The sequence below is a fragment of the Thermobia domestica genome, chromosome 14 (assembly GCF_964235325.1).
Source record: "Thermobia domestica chromosome 14, izTheDome1.hap1.1, whole genome shotgun sequence".
Classification (NCBI taxonomy): Eukaryota; Metazoa; Arthropoda; class Insecta; order Zygentoma; family Lepismatidae; genus Thermobia; species Thermobia domestica.
Window position 1 is genome coordinate 196076170 of NC_137467.1, and position 21528 is coordinate 196097697.

At 35.1% G+C, this 21528-nt stretch overlaps 1 protein-coding gene across 1 annotated transcript in view; it reads left to right on the forward strand.

The window, feature by feature from the left end:
- LOC145670521 (uncharacterized) overlaps positions 1 to 21528 on the forward strand; it is a 1332296-nt gene that overhangs the window by 571465 nt on the left and 739303 nt on the right. The gene's annotated exons all lie outside the window — the stretch shown is intronic.

Genomic DNA, 21528 nt, shown 5'->3' on the forward strand with positions numbered 1-21528 from the left:
CTTTCTTGGACTAAAATGTAGTCCTGTGAGAAGGGATATAGAAAAGCAATTTTCATACTGATTCAAGAAATAGATTTTTGCTACGGAATTAGAGCCTGTAGAACAGGGACAGGATTTGATCCTTGAAATGCTACATTCCATATTTAAGTGGATATGGCATTTAGACTAGCAATTCCCTGAAATAAAATTTTTTGAGTACGTGCTCAAAACTGAAGCTGTATACGGCTTTGGTCGGTTATAAAGTAATTTGTTCCTCTTGCAGGACACATTAGGTTTTTATAAATACTCCGAACACAGATTCCTGGGTTCGACTCCTCGCTGTAGACTTGTGAGAGGCTACTGATAGAGTTTTTTGTTTGAATCACATCTCCTATTTTAGGGAGTATGGTTCTTATCTAACCTTTACCTGCCAGAGCTATTTAAGGATCTTTCGCTACTATAAGGCTCTTGCACTTCAAAGAAAGATATTTCATAGAAGTTATCAACTCTTTATAAATAAACTTTTAATAGAGGTAACTCATGTGTTATGATTTCATATGTAGATAAGATCCTGAATTATAAACCTATTTATTAAGATAATTACCCTAGACATTACTTATTTTGTTTTAAGATACGAGTCAGAATATAATTTATTATCTTCTATTATTTTTTTTTCTAAAAGTTTGTCGAAAATTTTGTCCTAGAGACACGGATGGTCAGAGCTCACAGTCTGACGGATTTCAGTATTACATACAAAAAAAGTAACTATAAACATTAATGCTACCTATTTTTTCGACAAACAGCTTAAAGTTTCGAAAATTTATCTTGGTATATACTGATATGCTTAAAATTTAAAAAGTTTTTCTCGATATGTACTGATATGATAAAAGTTTAGAAAGTTTTTTTCTCAATTGATATTGGTGTGCTTAAAGTTTAGAAAGTTTTTCTTGCTATGTACTGAAAGCTTGAAGTTCAGAACATCTTCTCACTATATCCTCCTGTGCTTAAAGTTTAGAAAGTTTTTTTCTGTACATATACTTTTATGCTTAAAGTTTAGTAAGTTTTTCCCACTATTTATTGGTATACTTAAAGTTTAGCAAGTTTTTCTATCTACATATTGATGCGCTTAAAGTTTAGTAAGTTTTTCTTGCTATATACTGATATGCTTAAAATTTAATAAGTTTTCTCGCTATATTACTGATATACTTAAAGTTTAGCAAGTGTTTCTTGCTATATACTGATATGCTTAAAATTTAATAAGTTTTCTCGCTATATTACTGATATACTTAAAGTTTAGCAAGTGTTTCTTGCTATATACTGATATGCTTAAAATTTAATAAGTTTTCTCGCTATATTACTGATATACTTAAAGTTTAGCAAGTTTTTCTTACTATATATTGATATGCTTAAAATTTAATAAGTTTTCTCGCTATATTACTGATATACTTAAAGTTTAGTAAGTTTTTCTTGCTATATACTAATATGCTTAAAATTTAATAAGTTTTCTCGCTATATTACTGATATACTTAAAGTTTAGCAAGTTTTTCTTGCTATGTACTGATATGCTTAAAATTTAATAAGTTTTCTCGCTATATTACTGATATACTTAAAGTTTAGCAAGTTTTTCTTGCTATGTACTGATATGCTTAAAATTTAATAAGTTTTCTCGCTATATTACTGATATACTTAAAGTTTAGCAAGTTTTTCTTGCTATGTACTGATATGCTTAAAGTGTAGAAAGTTTTTTCTCTATTGATGTACTTAAAGTTTAAAAGCTTCTTCTCGCTATGTACTGATATGCCTAAAGTTTAGAAAGTTTTTTTATGTTATACAGTATACTGTTATGCTTAAAGTTAGAAAAAAATTTTTCTCGCTATATTCTGGCGTTATGTCAGCGCCACATTTGTAATTCTATTATTTTTGATTCAATTTTTATAAAAATCACACTGGGTGACTCTAGAGGCATTTTCTCAGGATATGCTTACACAAAAAAGTGTAAATTGAAAGTTGGTGCATTATCGCAACTATTCGTCAGGCTTCATATTTGTTATTAGTGTCTTGTGACGACAAACCACCTTATCTTAGCGCATGGTGTTTTCTTTGGGGGAAAAATCTTATAGACTCTCTCCGTTGGTAAGAATTATTATCATGATTCGCTGGGTAATTTATTTATTGTGATTTCTACGAATGTTTCACGGACCTATAAATAATAACTAGCATAATATTGTAATATTTCTTCGAAAGTATCTCTACACATCTTGCATACAACACATGCAATACTGTAATCAGCAGAGAATAATGTAAATAATCTCGTATACAAAGAGCCCCATCATATTAATTATTTCATTAACTCTTCGACGGTAGCGTGACACATTGTTATGTAATAATCACACCTAGTGTTAGCAACATTCCACACGTAATTTTCAGTTTCCTGGCATTTCTGTTTTTTAATATCGAAATATCTACTCAGTGAATAAAGAAATATACTTTTAAAACATAAAATCTTAGCAGACTATGAATCTCCTACCAATATTATTTAAAAGAGGTAGTGAAAAAGGGTGCACAGATGGTATTCCAGTAGAAGATAGAAGGATTAGATGCATACAGTTGTGACCACGAGTAGCGTAGTCGCTAACGATATCCTCTCTAGTGCGAGCGGTGTCGGGTTCGATTCCTGGCAAGGACAGTCGACCAAGTATGACAGTTTTCTCAGACCAGCCATCCTAAACATTTCCCTGGGTTTCTTCATTCACACCAGGTAAATGCCGGGATTGTACCTACCATACTGGTTGATTAATTCCTTCCCAATTGCTTTCCTTCTTCCTCTTCCTCGGATATTGTGCTACTCGAGGAACTTCATCCCTCATACGCAACGGGCTTAACACCAGGTTAGATACCTGTAGTGCCCAGGAATACGTATAAATAAATTATACTGTTAGCAGACGACAGGGGGCCTTACTATGGAAAGCTATGCGAAACCAAAAAGTCAACGGGAACTTAAAGAATTTGATTAAAATTGGCGAAATAGATCGAATGATAATAAATGTTTTGGTGATTGAAACGATGCAGTGTTTATCAGCTATAGAAGTAGGATAGAAGAGATAATAGCTATGTAGTTTCCGGTATCTAGGAATGATATTGATTATTTTCGTTTAGATTAGGTTAGATTGGTGGTATCTATTAGTTTAGGTTAGATTAGGTTTAGCTTGTGTTATCTATTAGTTTAAATAAGATTGGACTAGGCTATTGTTATCGTTAGTTTAGGTTAGGTTAGGCTAGGATAGTGTTATCTATTAGTTTAATTCAGACAAGAGTTGTCCATTACTTTAGAGCACGATTAGGATTAGGAATTAGATTTCTTGGCTTGTGTCATCTATGGCCAGGGGGCACAGTGACTCCAGGGGCGGAACCAGGACCGACTTCTGGGGGGCGGTGGGTTGTCATACTGCTACTTTTAAGGGCTCCAAACTTTGGGATGGGTTTTATTTATATATATATATATAAAATAAAAAAGTTTCCTCTTCTGGGAGGGGCGATCGCCCCGATCGCTTCCCCTGGATCCGCCCCTGACTGACTCAGTGGTAGAGCGTTCGCCTGTGATGTATAGGATCCACAGTTTGATCCCAGCTCGCACCAAGTGGGCTTTGTAATGGACAAACACTGTGTTCGTCTCGGAGTTCCCCCGTTTCCTCCCACGTCTTTCATTCATTTCTCATCATTACCGTCTCCTTTAGCCTAGGCGACATAACCGTGGGACGTAAAACTCAAAGATTTCATTTCATTTTCATCTATTACCATGTTAGCCCGTCACAAATAAGAGAGATGACGTCACTCGGCGATCAAATTGCCTGGGAAATTGCACAGGAAGAAAGGATTGGAGAAGGATGGAAGTGGCCTGGTTGTATTAGGAATCATCCCGGCATTTGTGTGGTGTGAATGAGGAAAACCCAGGGAAAACCTTATTCAGGATGGCTCGCCTGATAAACTGTTACACTTTTTCGATCGAGTTTCCCACTGGGAACCGAACTCGGGACCGCTTGCACCAAAGGCGAGAGCATTAGCGACTATGCTATGCAGGACAGTCTTGGGAAGTAACGTAACGCAAGTAACGCGTTACTTGTAACGCGTTACTTTTTAAGTAACGTTTTCTAGTAACGCGTTACATTTTTTCCAAAGTAACTGTAACGGTAACGCGTTACAAATTTTTAAGTAACGTACCTGGTTTGCGTTACTTTTTTCGCGTTACATTTCGGATGAGTAACTATAATATATGTATTTTTTTCGGAAACAAATGTTTCTTTCCTGTAAGTGAATTTCTCAGAATGAAACAATGGAGCATGAACTACGTATGTCAGTGACCGACAGTCACCGACACACAGAGAAACAGATAAGTTCGTAGTGCCACTTGCTGTTTTTGGAAGATGAGGACAGCCTCAGGGAAATCACGTGTACTGATTGCAAACACCTGGAAGATTTTGTCGTAGATTTTGACAGCTCCAAATCAATACATTCAGTGAGTGAACTAGGAGTGCAATGATACCGGTAGTTTATTTTACTTTGATTGGACTTGTTTTTATAAAGATGGAGAACGAAAATATTTTACTGTTCGAACATTTGAAAGAATACTTTTTTCTTAAGAGCTGAGGATGATGGTGGACAGAATTTAAAAGTAAAGTGTCTGAAGTGAAAATATTTATCAACAACTAGCGTGCCATAATTAACGATATACAGTAAGGGGTTAATATGAATAAACTGTGTTCTGATGAGCAGGTCTACTTTATTACTAGAAAATAGTTTGCTGATGGTATGTAATATTGGAGTTCTTTCAGATCAGTTTGCTTATCCTAGAGTCCCGTTGATTATAGAGTTTGAAACTAGCTTTAAAAAGCATATATCGATTTTAGAGTTACTGGCAAGTTTTGATTCACCCCCAGTTCATGTGTTCTCACTTTATTAGTTGTAGTGTAATGTTTCTCTATATTCTGTATTTTTAATTTTACATAACAAGATTGTTATTATTATATAATTAGTTTAGCAGAATAATAATAAGCAACCATTTTCTAACTCATAGGGATGAGCACGAGTCAAGCTAGAACTAGACTCGACTCGAATTCAAGTCGAGTTTCGAGTCAAGTCAAAGGTAATATTTTCGAGTCGAGTTCCGAGGCGATTCAATTTTTCGCGTCGAGTTTCGAGTCCAGTCGAGTTTGATAGATGTCTCGTTCGTTTTAACTCGTTTTGAAATCATGGCCTGATTACAGGAAAGCGAAAGCCATGAGAAATGTAAGCTAAGCAGTAATATAGAATACTTTTAGTGTTGCTCACGAGAGGGGACACTGCTCGTATCTCGTCTCGTCTCGATAGCGAAACCACAAGAGATTTTTCATAAGCTCAGCTCGGCTCGGCTCAACTGAGAAAATGGCTCGAGCGGGCTCGCTTGGAGTGAACCATCGGCTCGAGCTGGCTTGGTTGGGATGAGCCAACTGCTCGGTTGGGCTCAACTGAGCCGAGGGCTCTAGCCGAGTCGGTTGGGTGGGCTATATACAGTGTTGATATAAATAATAATAATAATAATAATAATAATAATAATAATAATAATAATAATAATAATAATAATAATAATAATAATAATAATAATAATAATAATAATAGTTGTAGTAGTAGTAGTGTCATTGATAATAATTATATTGTCTATGTAATATACTTGAAGAAAGTACTCGAAACTACACACCGGATTTGGCTCGACTCGACTCGAAACTCGACACCAATTCAAGTCGAATTGGAGGAAATTTTTCGAGCCGAGTTCTCGGTGCGAGCTTAAAGATGTCTGTTTCTAGTCGAATGGAGTTTCGAAGAAAACTCGTTTGAACTCGCTAGTGCCCATCCCTACGAGTAACTTAGTATGGTATTTTATAAATGTTACAACATTATATGAAAATGTTCATATATCAAGAAAAAATTTGTCCTTGTATTTACATAAAGCGATTCAGAATGTGCATTATTATTATTATTATTATTATTATTATTATTATTATTATTATTATTATTATTATTATTATTATTATTATTATTATTATTATAGCTGTAGCAATAGTAGTGTGGAGAATTAAAGTAATATTTTTTCACATATTTAAGGTTTTGAACCTAAAAGTAACGCGTTAGTAACGCGTTACTTTCGAAGTAAAGTAACAGTTACTTTTTTGGGGCAAGTAACGCGTTACTAACGCGTTACATTTTAAGAGAAAGTAAAGTAACTTGTAACGCGTTACATTTTTACAAGTAACTTACCCAACACTGATGCAGGACCACTAGTTTAGGTCAGGTTAGGGTAGTATTCAGTTAGCAAGCGTTTAGAAGTTTAACGTGCGGTGTGAACCACATGATCTTCTGCCAGGAATTGAACCTGTTTCTCCCACAATAGAGGCTAGTATATTAACCATATAGTGAGAAGGAAAGTTTATGTTTCCAGTGAGTTACAAAGAAATATACCCAGATAGCACGTAAGCTTAAAGCAAGGGTCGCTTTCCCTTGATTTTGGCTTAACAATGTACAGTTGATGCGACAAGCGACGATCAACGTTTATTTTAGCTTGTTTTTAACTTGAAAAGAAGCTTGAATTTATCAACTTTCTACTAAGCCTATTTCAAGCTTGGTTCAAAGCGTTTGACGTTTGTCGATTGTTTAGAAATTGGAGCCATCTGTAGGATTAGTGCGTAGTCTTACAGATTTGGCGCTTGATTTCTCGCGAAAGGCACGGTGTGGTACGTTTCAGGACAGGCCAATACAGATTTTATCTGGGCCTCTTTGACAATTACTTCATGTTTCATAGGCCAATTCAAATCGTAAGATTTGGGCCATAATGTCTATTACAATTTAATTCTTTTGCTATACAGTGTCTATTACAATTTATTATTTCAAGCTTTCCATTTGAAGCGTAGCACATGCTTGATATGTCTCGTTTATTGTAAGCTTCTCAGTAAAGCTTGACACAAATTTATTTCTGCACGTGAGAAAATGATTCAACTGGTTGGCGTCATGTATAATGTTTGGTGTGTAGATTAGTATAATGTTCAATGTGTAAGTTACATAAATGATGGTGTGTATTCTTTTGCCATCTGAGGGTGTTTGGATATTGCCACCACTTTATTGGCATTCTTTTAAAAATATTGCAGAAACCATAGCTTACTACTATGTTTACTATTAATAGTGAGTTGAGTTGAGTTGAGTTTAGCGTCCCTTTCAGCAGCGAGGCCATATGAGACGTGGACCTACTGATTAACGTGGAATCCGAACCACATGAGCTCCCGCCGGGAATCGAACCCGGGTCTCCCACGCCAAAGGCGCGTACGCTAACCGCTTAGCGACGGAGGAGCTCACTATTAATAGTGAGTGTGGCATGGTTTCCCCTATATATATTTTAAAGAATGCCAATAAAGTGGTGGCAATATCCAAACTCCCTCAGATGGCAAAAGAATACACACCATCATTTCTGTAACTTACACATTGAACATTATACTAATCTACACATGTAACATTATACATGACGCCAACCAGTTGAATCATTTTCTCACGTGCAGAAATAAATTTGTATCAAGCTTTACTGAGAAGCTTGCAATAAACGAGACATATCAAGCATGTGTTACGCTTGAAATGGAAAGCTTGAAATAAGATTAAGGTGACAAGCCTGTAGCAAGCATTATGTACCAAGATTGAAATAGACTTGAGATCACAAGTCTGTAGCATGCTTTATGTAACAAGTTTGAAATAAGCTTGAGCTGACAAGCTTGAAACAATCTTACAGTATAAGCCTACAGTATGCTTGTCGCCTGTCAACTTCGTCGCTTGAATCAGCCTTGATATACGCTTACAGACTTGTCATAACAAGCTTGGAACAAGCTTATGTCCTTGTCACGACAACCTTATATCATGCTTGTAACAAGCTGTTTCTGCTATCTGGGTACCTATATAACATATGGAAGATATAAGGATAATGTTTTGCTTGGACCTATGAATTTTATATTGCCACAGAAAAGTGTAGAAAACTATCATATAGGACCTTCCTATACAAGTAATATTACCTTCTCTGCGTGGTATTATAATGTTGTTAATAATTATGAAAACTGATTATTATCAATTATTGTTCATTCACTTATGGAAAATGAATGAAATTATTAAATCTGTTTTTGAAAAAAATTACATGTTTTTAGTTTTTTATCTTTTAGTAAACGGTCTGTATTTTTTTTTTTTTTTTTTGGAAGTACGAAATTAAAAGAAAAAACAACTGGGGAATCAGAAAAACCTTATGTTTAAAATTTGGTTCGATACGTTAAATGATATGACCTTTAGCCAAGTAAACATACATACGAGGCCTGTCGGAGAAGAATCCGGTCATAGTCCCGAAAATACAATAAACTCACTTGCCGTTTTCGTCGTCCTAATCACCTTCAAACTAGTTCCATTCTGCTTCCAAGCACCGAGTTTGGTAGCCTTTCTCTTACTAGAAAGTGGCGTGGAACCTCTCATCAAGAAGTGCTATACGAGAGCAGCCGTCGTGTGGCACTAGATCTCCTCTTGGGTGCGAAAGCGAGTTTCTTTCCGGTACCTTTTGATTTTTGGGAAACGGTAAAAGTCTCACGAGGCTATACCCGGAAATTAGGGAGCTTGAAGAAACACCAAAATCTTGTGCTGTGGCGGAAAGGACAATCATATAACCTGCATGAATAGAGTCATTGTCCTGGTGCAGTCTTCGAGGCTTTGAAGTCCACAGATTTGGTCATTTCGCACAAAAAGCGTAAGTAGACAACGGAAAATCTCTTAAGGATGATTTGAAGGGACAAGTTTTGGCGACAGATGTCACTACAGTCTTCGTATCTATAACTATTCTATCAGGCCTTGTTTCCATTTTGTACTAATACACAATAACACAATGAGCAAGGCTATGTGATAATATGTAAAAAAACAGTATCACGTAACAGTTTCAACACAATAACTGTGTCTTCATCAGACTTCCACTCCTTCTGGCTACTTGGGAGTTGGTCATCACTTATATACTCTCCGGAGATCAACTTTTAATTAGGCTCCGCCCCTTCATTAAAAAGTAACACTTGTGTGGCTTTCACTTTTACTTTTTAGCTGCACACGTGTCCAATTAAAAGTTTACTTTTTTCGCTGGATACATGTATTTTTTTGCCTTTCACGAAAATTTACAATTTCTCTTACAAATTTCAACCTAGAGACTTCAAATTTTTACAGAAGGAACTTCATACTCTATCAAAGGCAACAATCCCTGCCGATTTTTTATTTAGAATTTTCTTCATTCTTCAAACAGTTCCATTGTTAAAGATTTGGATATCCATTCCAACAATCAAGCTATTTCAACAATCAAGAAAATTCTAAACAAAAAATCGGCACGGATTGTTACCTTCGATAGTTTATGAAGTTCTTTCTCTAAAAATTTGAAGTTTGTAGGTTGAAATTTGTACGAGAAATTGTGAATTTCCGGGGAAAGTAAAAAATACACTAGAGAGATACGAAGACTGTAGTGACATCTATCGGCAAAACTTTTTTTAAAACTAACTTTAAAAGAAGTCCTTTATATCTGTACGTCCCTCCTGTGTGTTTCACATTGGTTCGATAATCGAAGAACACAATCAACATTGGTTTGATTTTACTAGGCACTTGGTGATCTTCTCTGAGTTTCTACAATCTTTGTCAGGTCTCGGTAAGGTCGGATGTAGTCACGGAGTCGATTGTGACTTCGTTCTCGCGTCCTATCCGTTCACCCATGTCCTTACCATTTTAGCCGCGCTGAAACCACAGAAGAGTGCCTAACATGAACGCTCCTCTACGACAGAAGATGCAAATAAAAATGACGACATCTGCAGATTAAAGATATTATGTACCCCTCTTCCATGACGCAAATTTTGGCCAACGTACGCCATGCAGTTTTCTCCGAAACAAAGGTCAGATACTTTTTCGACAGGCCTTGTATATCAAGACAAGTTGACAGACAGGCATCGAATAATAACTTTTTCAATACTTGGGAGGATGAGACATGTAAATTCGTTAAATTATTAAGTGATCCGCTATTCAAAGTTATTAGAGTTGGACTAGTTACTAGCGTGAGTGCCTTTGATACACGGGGTTCTGGATTCGATTTTCATTTGAAAAAACTTGAAATTTCAACACATTACGGTCGTTCGGATTTCACCTTAAGAGCCTTACTAAAAATAATACAAAATTTACAACTTTTTCTTTTGTTTGTGTTTCATAAGCGAAAGGACATAATGAAATACAACCTACCACAATCATAGATAATGTTATTCTAAAACAGAAAATATGAATCTGAAGAATTTTTCAGTGTTGCCATCAGAAGAAATTACAGTGTTGCCAGAATAACATTTCCCCCAAATTCTAGGTTAAGACAGCGATTAGAGGAAAGAACTCAACTGTATTTGATTACGTATCATATTGTTGTGGAATCCTGTGAACGACTTTTTTAAATGACATTATTATTTAATTTTAACAACTGTATGTTAAAACTATTTTGTTTATTACAAACTAAATACAACTATTATTTTTTAAAAAAATAGTTCACAGGATACCAAAACATGATACGTAATCAAATGCAGTTGAGTTTGTTCCTCTAGTCGCTGATTTAACTTAGATTTTGGGGTAAATGTTATTCTGGCAACACTGTAATTTCTATGGATAGCAACACTGAAAATTCTTCAGGTTCATATTATTATCTGTTGTGGAATAACATTATCTATGATTCTGGTAAGTTGCATTATCTCCTTTCACTTATGAATAAACAAGCAAAAGTAAAAATGGTAAATTTTGTATTATTTTTTTTATATGTCAGGCTGTTAAACTGTAGGTTCACGTGTCGTAGAGCCTCGGTGCTGAAAAGGGTCTCTCAACTCAGTGGCGGATATAGAAGGTAAAACTGGGGGACCAGTCAGAACCCAGACTATGATAGGTATATCATGACTTTACTATAAACTTTCAAAAATATATAAATAATACCATAAATTATATTTGTTACTCTAAAAACTGGAAGGCCTAAGCACCCAAGACCCCAGGCTAAGTCCGCCACTGTCTAAACTCTAACTAATCAACTACCAATCGAAAGAAATGGCTAATACAAGAATAAGAGCTAACTTTGACATCTGAAACGAGAGGTAGGCTAGCTAGCATGGCGTCAGCGGAAGCACGTACCCAAGGGATTTAAACTTATTTGAATACGTGTACCTGTCTTCGTTAACACAAATTACCTGTTCATTTCTGTTTTTTTCTTTTTTAGTGGTAATAACAAAACAGGAGAAAAGAAATAGCTTTAATATTAGCAACTGCCTTCTATTTGCATTTTAAAATAACCTAGATGAGACGAGCGCGCTAATAAAAATGTTTGTTAGTTTTAGTACTTTTTTTTTACCTTCCCCCTTGTTTTTTCTTCTTTTATAGTGTTCTTTAACTCTTTTTCTTCATTCTCCTGTCTTGTTTGTTATTCCAGAAGATGGGAAGAATAAACACAATTGGGTTTGCAAGACACGCTCACTATTACATATCCACCGTGTCATGTCATTGTTGTGTTTAATGACAGGGTTTAGCTCGTGACTAAATGATGGCGCTGCATGCACGCCTGTTCTGCATGGCGATAAGAATACCGGGAGTGAAAGAAGAAGACAAAAAAACAAAAGAGAAACGCACAATGAAGGAGGAGTTATATACGGGCTCTTCTGAGGGCTGTTACTTTTGTTTTCTTCTACTGCAGCGGGTGGAGGGATAAAATAGTGCTTGTGAGACGGACAAGAATGCAAAACGACACAAGGGAGGCCCCTGGTGGCGAGAAAAAGAAACTACGACAGAAAGAACATCCGACATGAATGATAAAATGCCTCTTATGCATGTATTAGTAGTTGGTTACATGGTTAAGTGTCATTTAGTAGCGCCGTTTCTTTGTAAATGTAATTCATGTGTAATGACGGGTTAAGACGAAATGATTGGTCGATAAGCAATCGTGGACCTTGCGAAAAATTGCTGTAAAAATAAAACTAAAGACGTCAGTAATAAAGAAGATACAGGAGTCTTCTGTTGTACCGTACTCAATAAAAATTGACGACCACCTTCCAGAAATCACTTTCTTTATACTTGGCCATAGCAACAAGAGAAAATCTAGAAGTCTTTGTGTTAACTGATTTAATACCAGATTACAAACTATAAACAAAAAAACTATCTATCTATCTATCTATCTATCTATCTATCTATATATATATATATATACAGCGGCGGATCTAGGATATGATGAAGGGAGGGGCTAAACCAAAGTTCAAAACAACACCGACAACGTTTGGGAGGTGATTCCTAGCACCAAGATAAGACAAAAAGTATAGACTAACCTGGGTGCACAAATGCTTCCTTTCGGAGTTACAGGCTGACGGAAACATGAAAAAATGAACTTTAAAGGTCCATAGTTTCAAAACTATGGGACCTACCGCAGTCGGGTCAAGACTTCACTTAGGAACTAATATGTGCCCTATCCAAAAATACGTGTTTCAGAATCCTAAGGTACTCACGCAACAATTTTTATAGAGGAAGTTTGGATTAAGGGCATATAATTTAAAGTACTCACTAACTACCTCTGTAAAACCTGTTACAAAAGTATCACAGGATTCTGAAACATGGATATTTGAATAGGGCACATACTAGTTCTTAAGTAAAGTCTTGACCCGACTAGGGTAGATCCCGTAGTTTTGGTGCTATAACGTATAAAGTTCATTTTTTCATGTTTTCGGCAGCCTGTAACTCCGAAAGGAAGGATTTGTGCACCCAGGTTAGTCTATACTTATTGTCTTATCTTGGTGTTAGGAATCACCTCCCAAACGTTGTCGGTGTTGTTTTGAAATACCCTGTACATATGTTGATAGCGATATTGTAGAATTAATTTTTACCAATGATTTGTAACGGCAAGTTGTTTATTGTAAATAGAAATCAGAACATAATCCAATTATCATTTGAGTATATTTATTTATTATGCATTACTTTTTACTGAAATGAAATGAAATGTTTTAAGTTTTACGTACCATTGTTATTCAGGTTAGGTGTTATTCTCATCAGACGATGATGAGAAATGAATGAAATGAGGGAATCAAGAAAGTAGGAGGAAACTGGAGAACCCCGAGAAAACTCAACGCATGTGGTGTTTGTCGACAACAACATTACCTTTTTATTGAATTCAGCCATTGTATAAAAATCTCCTTATATAGTGTATGATATTTCTAATACTTCAATTAAATATATTATTAACGTTTCGTTTTATTTATTTTGTGCGTATATTAAGTTTTACATAATTACTTGTTCATTTCCAATACTGAATTTTCTTCCAATACGATAGAAACTATGACACTGGCCATCCTGGAAACTACAGATCGTGCACTCATCAAGCGAAACAACTTGACTATTTGTGATCTTTGACCAAAGGCTATAATTTCTGAGGTCAATGGTGTGAGAACACTGAAACTTCTCAGTACAGAGAACTACCCTTTCTGCACTTTGCACTTTCACAGTCAATTTTCGTCACATTCTAATGGGCAAAGTTCACTTGCCCCCCCCCCCAACTCCCTTCAAACTATCCAGTGTAAATTAGGTGAATGCTTTTGGGGGATGAGATGGAGCTGAGTGTCTGATGGTCCACCGCCCACTACATTGCGTTATTTACAGCTTCCGGATGTAGCTCCCGCCCTTCGCACGTGAAACAATTTGTATGTTTTAAAAAACCAATTTTCTCTTCGATGGTGAAACTGTGAGACCAAATCAACATGACTAGTTTGCCTGTTAAAAGCATGATATTATAGAATCTTCACATGCAAAGGGTGTGTGTAGATAGGTGATCATAAACAAGGATTCACGGAGGAATATTATTTTCTCGACTGAAAAAAGCTTAGTTTTAACTTGTGAGGAAAATTTTCGGCAGCATATTGCAAGAGAGTCAATAATGTAAACATAAGTTTTCAATTCTCACCTTTTTATTATGAAAATGTCTCATATAAATTTTTGTACAAAGTTTCTATTAGTTTTTATGTCCCATATAAATTTTTGTGCAAAGTTTCTATTAGTTTTCTTTTAACTCCCTTCAGCAAAATATTATGGCAAAATAAACATTTACTATTTTAAGATAACGTAAAGCAGCTCAAGGGGTAGAGAGTTGGCTTCGCATTCGGCAGGTCGCGGGTTCGATTCCCTCTGCTGGCCAACCTGACTATGGTTTTCCAGGGTTTCCCTCGTTCCTAAAAGGTAAATGCCGGGATGGTATATACTAAACAGACCCTGGCGGATATCTTCCCAAATCCTTTCTGTTGTTGTTAGATATCCAGTATAAAGTGGCCTCTGAGCTGTATCTAGAGATTGTTAAATAAATAAATAAATCATGCATGTCCTGAAAGAAAATGAAATGAGATTAAATGGCTTGGCACCCGATTGATGAATCTCTGCGTATTCCACTGGCGTGAAATTTATATAATTATATGTCGCGGCGTCATGGTAGGGATAAACTAAAGTGTGGCGTCAGTCAAAAACAAGATTGAGAACCACTACTCTAAAGACGAAAAATTTTGCACCTTACATAACTAAATCCAAAAATATATGTTTACTCTTACTCTAGAGGACGACATATTCAGTAATTTAATTAACTAATTAATTAAGCGTATCCACATAAACATCAAAGCCATTTGTTTGTCGTAACATAAAGTTGTATTCTATATACTATAACAACATAAATAAATGGGTGACAAACATTACCAATTTCGCAACATATCACCCAGGTAATTTCTCATGTAAATATGTGTTTTGCAAGGAAGTTATATTGTATGTATTCAAGGAAGAGGTAGTTTCCTGTTTACTGCACTAATTATGTCATATATATACTAATATAATATTATATTACTGTAATACTAATATAACTAATGTACACTAATTATCTAATAACAGATATATTGTCGTATTATTTAACACGCTAATAATAGCAGTGACGTAGTAGCTTGTTTGTAGCCAGCCCTTTGCCAGCTTCATTGTCACATCACGTCTATGTTCTATTGTGCGTAGCTAATGTGTTCGTTTCGCCAATTGGAATTTGGTATTTTTTCCTTTAATGATGTAGCAAGATGAAGTAGTGGCGTATTTCGTGGGCTACTGGGTTTATTGGGCGGTAGTTCTAGAATATTACAAAATAAAGTTATTTTAATAAAAACTAAATTATATTGATAATGTTATACTTTAGTATCTTCTTTCAGTGATACAAGTTTCTGAGACCTTTATGTATTTAGAAACATCCACTAGCTTCTTTGCATGGAGTCTGTCTCGCTTCCTTAACCTTTTAACTACCAATGACGACTCAACTTGATTGTGTCATGAGAATTTCGCTTGTATTTGCTGTCTGACCACTAGGTTCGTCATAGTAAGATTCGAATTGGGCGTGACGAATTATTACGTATCGCATTGGTCATGACGTGGAACGTAAAACTAAAAGATTTCATTTCATTTCATAATACGTATGTTTAACAAATTTATTCCCCATTCAGATGCAACTTCCTCATTCGGAAACTCCCCACTTAACATGTTACGAGGTCTTCGATATGACAACGCAACAGAAACCACATCTCTAGCAAGAATCGTGTAGTTATCAGCGCATTTCCCTTTGCGTCATTTACAGCGTACAAACGTGCAGCTAGCAACACCAGTTGCCCATAGAGAAATCAGTTTCTGGGCATGAGCGAAGACTAAACGAAAATTAAGTGCATTACGAGGTCTCTGGGACTTTTCACGGACGTCTTGAGCTTCTTTTCGTGGTGGTTTTCGTCAACACACTGAAAATTTTGTGTTTTTACAGTATTTTGTGATAGTTGGCATAGCTGTTATAAATACTTGTTTCATTATTTGCGTTTCGCCGCCAAGGCTTTTACGGACTGAGGCTCCTTCATTGGCTAATCGCCTATTTCGGCGTTCTTTATTACTCGCACAGCTTCCATTTACTCTGGTGAGTAGGGTTACCACCTAACCAGTGCAAAATGTAGAGATACTTGATGCAACAAATGAAGGTAGAAATTTACGATCATTTTTTCGTAATACTAATAAGATAATGTAAGTCTTGCTAGTGAAGATAAAATCATATTTATGTACTTGATAAAAGGAAAGAATGTTATAAGTTTTTATTTTATTTTAAAGACTGTATAATAACGTGCAAATTAAACTATAATAATAATAATAATAATAATAATAATAATAATAATAATAATAATAATAATAATAACAATAATAATGTAGTACAGGTGTTATAAAGGTTAGTGGTACCCCATGCCATCAAACCAGTATATGCCATTGAGATGAAGTAAATTCCCTAAGTTCTTCTTACGCCTGGCATTGCCTCTTTTTCTTGGCTCAGTGGTCGATTTGTTAGTGAGCATGATGGGTTAGTGGTAGGGTGTAGAGTGTTATTTTAGAGGAAGTCTAATAGCCAATACATTTCAGCATATCTTTACAATGTATTTTATAGGCAGCAACATATTAAAAGTAATTCTAAAAATTCAAGACATATACAGGGTGATCCAAATGTCCCGTTACACCCCTATGTATTTATGCATTTTGCGATAAGGTAAAATTATGGATCAGCTAAACATAAAATATAATAGAAAACGAAATAGTGTTTTCTAGAACAGTGCTGTCCAAATGGCGGCCCGCCAAACCATTTTCTGCGGCCCACAAAGCTCTCACGATTTACGTTTGTTATTACTGATACTATTTTCATTTATCTTTATTCATTTGTTTAATGTTTCCACTCTTCTTTCGAAATAAGGCATCCATTTAGCGATTCTGTACAAAAAAAGGCGCGGGAATCCACGGTAACACCTTTCCCTAAATCTTGGTGTTTGGTCGGAAACGAGTGTCAATGTTAAATAGTACTTATTTGTAGAGATGCAAGGGCTCGGAAAAAACCGGCTTTTTTGGAAAAAACTCGGTTTTTTCTGCTTAGCTTTTTTGCTTGGGAAATTTTGGGCTTTTTTGAAAATTTTGCTTTAAACTGATAGAGCAGACTTTGTTTCGCTTCCCTACAACAAAAAACTCATTTTAACAGTGGTTGATGCAGATAATAATATGAAACCTCGAAAATAAACCATGAATTTTAAAAAGATTTTTTAAAATTCTTAACATATTTACATTATGAATTCCAAGGGATTAACCAATATATGTAATAATATTTTAACCTCGTATATACAATAAGTACTTTAAAAAATGATACACAAATAACTAGCAAAATTGTATGTAGTATTTTTACTTTAAAATATCACACACCCTCTTTTTGAAGGAAAATAAAAAAAAATCATGAGAGAAATCTGCACATCAAGAGCTTCGTTTTGGGTGGTTCTGCACATTCATGAAATTTTTCAGTTAAGTTTTAACTTTCACATACATTGTATGAATATTTCGAACAAATTTTTCACTGATTGATCACATACGTAATAATCTGTTACCACCTATCGTAATTTCGGATCTGCAAAATCGGTAAAGCTCCAAATTCTGTAATGCACTGACTGCTCCTTAAGCTTGTTCAGAATTGGGAAAGTATCGAATTTTCTGTTCATGGATGATATACTTAATACACGGTTCATCTGGGCGTATGGTTTCCTAGGCTGTAGAATATATAACCACCATCACGGTTTACCCAATGCTAAAGGTTTCTAAATTTTTAAATGCTGAAGGTTTCTAAATTTTTAACAAGAAAATTCAACATATAGTTGCGATTTTTTTTACAAAAAGAAAAACTATGGAATACATTTAAAAAGAGTGGAAGAATCAATAACTGTTCCAATTCACAAGAAAGACGACAAAATTGATTGTAATAATTATCGAGGCATTTCACTTAACATTCTATTAATAAGATTGACCCCATACGCAGATGAAATTATTGGAGATTATCAGTGTGAATTTAGTCGAAACCGACCAGATATTTATCATTTAACAAATACTCGAAAAGAAATTTGTATATATTACCCAGTACATCAACTGTTTATTGATTTTAGAAAGGCTTACAACTCGGTTAGGAGGGAAACACTGTACAACATTCTTACAGAATTTGGAATGTCGAAAAAGCTAAATTTATAAAGTGTTTAAGTGAATCCCAGAGTAAAGTCCGAGTAGAAAAATCCGAGCTTACACGTCTAGATTGGCCTGAAACAAGGATATGCGTTATCGCCGTTATTATTCAGCTTTGTTCCGGAGTACGCTATAAGAAAAATCAAAGATAGGAACCAGGGCCTAGAGTTGAATGGTATTCACCAGGTTATGGTGTATGCTGATGATGTAAATCTGATAGAACGATCGAAAGAAATGCAGAGGCCTTATTAAACGCTTGCAGGGACACGAGTAAATGCAGAGAAATCTAAATACAAGGAAGTTACGGTAAATTATGAATGCGTTAAAATGTCAATTAATACTTTCGACACAGTGGATACTTTCAAATATCTTGGATCAGTATTACCAGACCAAAATCATACCCACAAAGAAATTAATTGAAAATCAGGAAATTCTTGTTATTATTCAGTTCAAAATATTCTGTCGTCGCGAATTCTGTCAAGGAATTTAAAGCTTAAAATATATAAAATGATAATCATGCATGTTATGCTTTATGGTTGTAAAACATGGTCGGTTACGCTGAAGGAAGAACGCAGACTGTAATTATTTGAGAATGAAATTCTGAAACGAATATTTGGACCCAAGAGGAACGAGAATGGGGAATGGTAGAAACTTCATAAGGAAGAACTACATAATTTATACGGTTTACCAAACATTGTTCTCCTAAGTCTAGGAGGCTCAGGTGAACAGGTCATGTAGCCAGAATGGAAGAAAGTAGGAACGGTTTCAAAGTTTTAACTGGAAACCAAATCGGGAAATGTCCATTAGGAAATTCTAGGACCTAGCAGAAATAGGAATACAGAGTAGAAACTGGATTGAATTGGATAAGGACAGAAGTCAATGGAGAGCTTTTGTGGCCATTGAGAAAGAGAGAGAGAGAATACATTTAAATTAAGCACAAGTGCACAACAAACATGAGTGAGTGGTTATCTTTCGCGCTTCTATCGTGAAGTCCGGGATTCAACTCCGCATTCGACCATTTTGACAAAAGTTTTTCTTAATTCCATCTGTGAATGTAGAGATAGTGCGTGTACTGTGAGTCCTGGCCGACTTACTTTCTAATCGGTTTTAAATCTTTGTTATTATTAATTACCAGCAGTGATGGATTTGCGAAGAGGGTTAGGGTGGGGATGTCTTTCGGATTGAAGCCTCTATCCCGAAATTACGGAATTTCTAAAACAAACTAAATATTTGTTTTGCCTTTATTCATAAACTTCAAGCTGTCCTCAAATAAAAAAAATTAGGGATTTTTAGAAAAACTAATCATTAAAAAGAAACCCTCCCAAAATACTTTTATAAATCCGCCACTGATTATCAGTATAAAATGGTCTTCAAGGTTGTATCTGGAAGATTATAGTTGAATATACAAACCAAACGAAATATTTGTTATGTCTGTACTCATAAACTTAAGCTCCTCTTAAATAAAAGTTAGAAATTTTTAGAAAAAACAAACATTATTCAGAAAAAAAAACCCTACCAAATATTTTTCTAAATCCGATACTCATTATTTCTATCAAACGGTATTCAAGGTTGTGTCCGGAAGATTATTATTAAATCATTGCACAGCTACAGTATAACGGAAATGTGGAAATACGCTCTGACAGATATATTGAAAAACGCACGCTCTTATGGATATATTGAAAACCATAAGTTTAATTATGTGATAGAAGCTAGAGTACTAAGCTCTAAGAAGTGAAACACGGATGACTGAAAAGAAATGATCTAGAGAAGAAAAAATGTCGATAATTCAGAAGTTAAAATCAAGTTAAATAGCTTCTAAAATTTCCCTCAAATACTACGTACTTTATTTTTAGTTTAATTCATAAACCATATGCTGGTTTATGGTGAAGGTATCATGATGGTGAATTACAGAGCGAAATATGGAATTCAGGTCATTAAATCTTATTTAACTTTAGAGTATACTATAAGAAAGCTATTTAAACAGAAAAATCATGAAAATGAAAAAAGCCAAAATTTCCAAAATTCTCGTTTTTTCCCAAAAAAGCCGGCTTTTTATGTGCAAAAAACCATCGATTCAAAAAAGCCGTCTTTTTTGCATCTCTACTTATTTGTGAGAAAGTGCATTTTCCACCGTGAAAGTTGTAAAGAATCGCTTCAGAAGCTGCCTTAGAAATTCTTTTGTTTTACATCTCCTGTGGCTCAAAACAACAGGAATTAATGTGGATATCCCAGCCCTTGTAAACGCTGCTAGTCTCCGTTATTTGTCACATTGATTGGGTATATAATATTTCAAATACATTTTTATATTTTCTTTTCTAGCGTAATAATAATAATAATAATAATAATAATAATAATAATAATAATAATAATAATAATAATAATAATAATAATAATAATAATAATAATAATAATAATAATAGTTATTATTATTATTATGATTATGATTATGATTATTATTATTATTATTAGCCGCGGCCTTCCGCTTTACTATCGTAGTTTCACAATGTAAAACGACACTCTCTTGTTTTCTCTTATTAATTACTTTTATACCATTTCTAGCATCTACACATTAGTTTTCTGTTCGAACTTTCCAAATTTCTTCATTCTTTTTCATACTTACATTTAGACAGCCTCTAGCTGTTTCCATCCTTTTGTTCACCGACACACTCTACCTTTGTTTAGAGTGAGAAAGATTGCTTCTGTAAAGGAAGTTAAAAACGTTGACGGTGGATTGATATTAGAGAAAGATCCATCTCAATCATTGATTTATGATTGAATGATTGACTTGGAATTTTAGATGGACTTACAACCTAACGGGGACCCGAAAAACAGAAGCTCCGAACAAGGCATCAAATCCGTTTTTTTTTTTATTTACTCCGAAGATAGATGCCAGGGTGCCTCAGTGGTAAAACGCTTACGTCTGGTGTGTGGGGTCCCTGGTTCGAACCTCGACCAAGTAAGTTTGTGGTATACAACATCATGTCAGTGGATTTCCTCGGGATACTTCATTTCCTTCCACAATCTCATTCCACCAATTCTTCCATTATCATTCACTTGCCTTAATCATCCGTCTCCCTTAGCCTAAGAGAGACAATCGTCGGTGTTAAACTTAAAAGAAAATTTTAATTTCATTTCCACGCAGAAGGCGACATGAATGAAGCAGCAACGTAAAGCGAGTGTCCCGCGAAATGGCATCTGTTCCTCCAGTAGTGAATTTAGCGTAAATATTAATGATTTGTACGAAATTTGACATTAATTCTTTGGTAGAAAGTGATATGAATGTATTACGGTCTTACAGTGAACTTCACAGAATAATGCGGGTGAAAATCAACTGGAAAAAAACAAGTTACTTTTCCCGTTTCTGTCAAGAAAAAGAAAATTCGAAATACTAGATTACTATCA